Source organism: Poecilia mexicana, unplaced genomic scaffold (genome assembly GCF_051168715.1).
Source record: "Poecilia mexicana isolate PSO_F unplaced genomic scaffold, ASM5116871v1 scaffold_13, whole genome shotgun sequence".
In the NCBI taxonomy this organism is placed as follows: Eukaryota; Metazoa; Chordata; class Actinopteri; order Cyprinodontiformes; family Poeciliidae; genus Poecilia; species Poecilia mexicana.
The window spans coordinates 17529067-17535130 of record NW_028263382.1 but is presented as its reverse complement, the minus strand read 5'-3'; positions in this window follow the sequence as shown (position 1 = coordinate 17535130).

Sequence of the window (6064 nt, the reverse complement as noted above, 5' to 3'; positions counted from 1 at the left end):
TCCTAACATTATAACTGTTTAAAGATTCATATAAACCACTCTGATATTCACTGTAAATCTGGAACATGGTGGAAATAACACATGGTTTTGGGGACACCTCTGTCTCCTCCAGGAAGAATATGAGGAAGTGGAGAGAGAGAGGCCTCAACATGTTCTCTCCCTGTTCTCCAAAGTTCACCAACACTGAGTTTAAGACAGCAGACCTCCGTCACTCCTCGCAGGGTTTGGTTTTCTCAGATGCTTAAAAAAGCTCCAGTTATACCGACATCATAACTGGAAAAATGAAGTTATTAAGTGATCTGCTCAATGAAATAAAGAAAAAAGTAAACATAAGGCAGTCAGATGTTTGCTGTATTCATTTAAGTTTTGCTCGAGGAAACAAGTTATCATATGTCCCTCATTGATTCTGCTCCCGCTGCTGAGGAAGGTGGCAGAATGCCAAGATTTCACAGAATTGTAAAATCATTATATGCATTCTATTTGTTTGCAGATAAACACATTACTAACGTCTAAACCTTAGCAGGTGGCTCTGACCCTTCAACAATGCATTTTGAAGGTTTGTCAGCTTCAGAGGCAAAGAGATAAATCCAGAATAAACGTATTTATTTTAAATTACACAAAATTATTTTGTGGAAGATCTGAAAGCCCAATAACTAAGGCAGAAATATTTTCAACGCATTTTTGTAAGTTTTAAAACGATTAATTAAGCCTTGAACCAAAGGAATTTGGAAGAAGTTCCTAATAGAATTATTAATACTGGAGGTCAAAACATCGAAAAATGTTTAAGGAGAAACATTAAGTCTGATAAGGTTTCAATGCCACCGGTTGTTTTGAGAACATTCACTAACTAAAGGGGCAGAATATCTTTTCAAATTGTAGCTTCATTGTGTCAGAGTAAGCATGAACACATTTTCCACATTTTTATTCAAGATTTTACGCTTTAGCCTTTTCATACAGTGCTGTGCCATCCTTTGGTTACTTCTTTCATTGGCGTTTTTTTAACATGCAGTGAATTTTTAAAACTGATTAGTCTTATATGAACAAAAATGTAGAAGTCAATTTCTAAACATTATTGCAATTACCTGCTTGTGTTGTAAATGAACTATAATAATGTAATGGGGACACTGCTTAGACCTTGGTGTCCCCACTCTTTATGTTGCATTACTTAATCTTATGTGCAGATTTATGTGGAGATTACGAGATTCTACAAAAAAAAAAATCATCATCCTGTTACTAATGGATACTGCACAAAGCTCAGTCAGGTCTAAGTTCAGAATGTGGAACAATTAGTGTTTTAGCCTTTCTGCAAATTTGTGACTTAAATTTGTATTTCATTTACTCATATTTTATGAAAAAGGGGTATGAATTCTTGTCCAAGACACTGTATGTGTATTTAAATGACTTACCCACTGTCAGAACTGGTTCATTGCGGTGCTGTTGATGCGTGGCTGAGAAGGCAAAACTCCATGCTCGATGGGCTACCTAACGGTGACTGTCTCCATGATACTTCAACATTACCCGTTTCTCTCCCTCTGGCTGCTTGCACACGCAGGCCACCAAAAGCCCCGATCCTGAAAAATCAAATCATTTAGTTAGAACAACCCAAATATAACACCAAAATAGCAAAAATCATTCAAAGAACAAAAATACTTTAGTTACGGAAAGTCCAACAGGACTTGTCATTTGACTAGATAGATATGTAAAGGAACACTGAGGATTATCCAAAAATAAAACACACATACAACTATTCCTTTTAATTTAACATCAGGAAGCCAAAACTGAATGTATCCAAGCTACTTTTTTTTTTTTTTTTCAAAAATACGACAGTTCTATGTGTCTGAAATGAATAATACATCTCTTACTGATATGTCATGTACTTAATTCATTCCAATCTAAATTGCACAAAGACTCAATTTTTTCATTGTTTGAATTCACCAAATGTGAAATGCAAAAAGGAGGTCAGTCAAAACTCCTCCGCCTGCCAGCAGTCTGTGTTGGGGGATGAAGCAAAAATAAGACATCATGTCTTATTCAAATACATCAGACACAATGCTGCTTCGGTGGAGGTTTCCAGTGACTCGTGGATACAGCGTCAACACCCGAGCACTTCAGTATTTTCTATGTAATGGAAACTTATATAAAATGCAAATGTTTGTTGTGCTGAACAGGAGCAGTCCTGAACATATCACTGATGCACATTGAGGTATAACATGAATCAGAAACGCATTGGTGCGTGGTTGTGCTTAACTTGCCAAAATGTCAACCAGACACTGGCTTTATGGATTAGGATCAAATTCGCTTTGTTCAAAATAGAGTAGCAAGTAAAACGTCAACTAAACGGCAGAACAGAAAACCTTAGCTAAGGGTGCCAGACAAAATGATCGCTGATCGCTAATCTCAGTGAAACGCTTCCTTTCCGAAAATTCTCTGAAATGTATCTTTTTTTAAACATCTGCCTGTTAAAGGACTCTATGAATGAAATACTAATGTAATTCCATTCGGTGTGTCTTCTCCTTTGACTGAGCTGTTTATTTTTTAAAAATAGTTTATGCACAAAACTTTTTGAAGGATGTTTTTATACATAGCTCTTGCTCTGCTTAATTGGAGACTTATTGTTGTCACTAGAATGAAATTTGTTCTCACCGTATTTCTGCCTCTCCCTCTGATCCCTTTTTGAATAGTTGGTGCATTGAACCAGTTCGATTACGACATCGTTGGTTCATAGAAAAACTGTGCAGACATAGAGAAATTTAATGTGGCACTTTACGCGCTGCTTTTATTGTTCATTACTCATTTTACAAGGCCAAAGTCTGACAGTATGGCTCAGCTGTCTGTCTCTGAAGGCTGGAGCAGTGGGTGGTACTGGTCTAACTTCAGCTGCGTTTGGGGTGGAATTTATGGTGTTATGGATTCGTTTTGCTGTATTTATATGCTAAGCGGCAGTGCTTTTGTGATAGATGTGTTAACAATACACAAAGGGAGAACCACAGCTTCTGTTTGTAGAGCCAGCCATCACTTCAGACTGGGTAATTTATTTAACATCAAACCTGGGTTTATGCTGTTGAGGCAGAAATTGGGATAGTAGTTTGGTAGTTGAAATCAAACATTATGTTTGTTGGGTAGAAGATGGTGATGGCTGGTGGGGAAAAAAAGAAAATCTTAGTGGGGCTGATGGGCCAATAGATTTCCAGTCCAGTAGAGGGAGCGTCGAACAGGCTTCATAGCACTAGATCGATGCTATGAACCCTACCGAAAATGGCCTGGGCTGTAAGCAGCCTCCACCACTGCGAAGGGAGAAGTGCTGAGTTGAACGAGGCGGATTTTAATGTTAATTCAATATTTGGAAATGTGGTCAACTTGGGCTGAACGACTTAATTCACTACCTCTGCTGCCATTGCTGAAACTACAGGCAGACTACAATTCTAAAACAGTGCAGGAAATCAAAGTCATCCTTCACAACTTGACTGGCACGGTAGTATTCTACCAGAGGGAATCCAGATAAACGGGGGAAAGCCCAGACTGTCTGTGAGGTGAGATTTTAATCAAGATGAATTGCACAGGAAGGTAATGGCTAGACTAAATTGTGGTCTAACTCACGAGTCCTCAAAATCTGAGACAGAGACAAGAGAGTACTACAATACTGTTGGACAGTATGTTGGATATGAATTTAGCTATCTGAATTCACTTATTAGTAAAAGTCTTACTGTGTTTTTTTTTATTTTTTATGATTAAATTCACAGAGAATTAGATAAAAAATGGTGGCGAGTGGTTTCAAATTATGGGTCATTCTTTCAAATCCTCCCTTTGACAGCCTTCATGACATCGGCCACTTCAGTCCTATATAAAAAAAAAGACCTCTGTTGTTTTTACAACAGGCAGTTAAGTGGACCTTGACTGCATGATGAACATGCAGCACAGCACAGAGAAGTATTAGTGTGCATTCAGCAAGTCCCTATCACCCAAGTGCCATGTTTGCTTCTGTGCCACCTGAAATACAGTGTGATGCAGCAAGAATACAGAGTCAGTCCCAGACTGCGGCACACAATGAAGCCTGACAGCCTTTCACATCAGCACGAACTAACCAGCTGTGAAGGGAACACCTGCCGCTGATTAATACAAGATCAGAACAACAGTAGCGTACCTGAAAATTGTTGGACTAATTGCTGAACTAACACCATTAACCCCAAAAGGTTAGACATGGGGGTAAAACACTACATTTCTTTGGTCAGTTTTAAATGTCAGAGAAAATTGCACCTTATGAGATGAAAAGATATAAGATATCTACTCCCATTTTTTTAAATAACTGATTTTATCATTGGTATTAGCAGAGTAGAAACTGCTTATCTGCTTGCTATAATCATCTTGAAATGTGTTTTGCTAAATTATTGTTGTCTGGACTGTAGAAGCCATTTAATAGAGATAAGATCTAAATGCTGACTGAAACACCATCAAGTTAAATACAATCACTTCCTTCCCTTCCCATAAAATCAGCCTGGAGATGAAGTAGGGGCAAGCCTCCAACTTTGTCATGAGTCTACCTCTGACATGTTAACTCCCCTTTGCTCTGTGCATCCCCTATGTCATGAAGACCAGAAATAACTTAATCCTTCCCAGCCTTGGCTTGCTGTAGCATCTTTTTTCTGTATTCTCCAATCGGCAAGTAGGAGACGCTCTCTGGAGATGCTGCGTTGTGGAATGTACAATTACTTTTCTTTTTGTACACATACGTCTACGGGCTACTCTGAATTGCCCCGAACAATTTTCTGGTGGGGTGTCTCGGGATCTGTAGAGGACAAGCTGCTACAATAGATCATTATTGATGATGCTGTCACAGCTCTTTGAAACAACCTCGCCAAGAGGTATCATTAAATGTGAATTTTAAAATCTGCATTGATTTAAGTTGGCTAAATTGCTTTTGAAGGACATGAAGTCAGGAGTAGGTGATCTGTCTCGTATTTCTCTGTCGTTAGTGCTTTGTTTATAGATTCAAAGCTACTATGATTGGTAATTAATAAGGGTCTACCTTCCGAGTAACACAAGTTTTTACCATACATAATTGTGCACTAAAATGAGACAAAAAAATATCATAGTTTTTTTCAGCTAAAGTTGCTTGTTCTGGTAAGTTTGACAGTAAATCCTATGTCAACTAGTTCCTCGTAAATGAGAATATCTCTTACAATTACTGGCACATTTCTTTAAGAACCTACTCTTAGAACCAGGGTAATCTTTGAGGCCATTCTTATTTATTCCTGCCTTTTTCACTCCATCCACCAGCATAAAAACAAATGGGCTAAATAGAAATTTACCCAAGGCAGTATTTGCCATGTTAGGAGGGAAATAAATTGCCCTGAACCTTTAGGCTGAAGGGAGGCTGCTAAACAGGGTTTAGAGTCAGAATACCTAAAACTGTGAAAGTATGGAAAGCAAATTAATCACAACTACCCTGTTGTTTTTCAAGGCTGATAAGTAATTGTCAAATACACTTTTCTGATACAAAGGGGAAAAAAACTCCTTTTGAGTTATGCTTACGAAAACACAAGTAAAAGAAGTCTTTCACCATAATCACATGAATTGTTCTTTTGATTAAAAAAGCTTTTAAACCAAATTATGTTAAAATAATCTATGACCGCTAACTGAGAACACAAGAAATGGATAGGGTGAGCAGTTTTTATATAAAGATCATCTTTGCAAGAAATGGGGGGTGAGCTACGTGGAAGTAAACCAGTTAAGAGAAGGATTTCTTTTCAGAACCCTGAAAATAGTTTTTCTGCAAACTGTTTTTAAGAACCAAGAGAAGAAGATTCAGTACTGTTTATACAGATAACTGATTCAAGAATAAACAGCTAGTGCAAAGAGCTGACAACAGCTGTAGTTTGTGAGCATAAAGTTTATAATTGTTAATAAGAAAAAAAAAATCCTGATTGATTTAATCCCCAATTGATCCTCTGAATAAATATAGGTATTTTAACTTCCCCCCCGTTCATCCACCACATGAGTAGCTTTGACTCAAGGAGAAGGCTTAAGGCCAAACAACATATTCTGGCTTCAACTATAGATGAAGAAA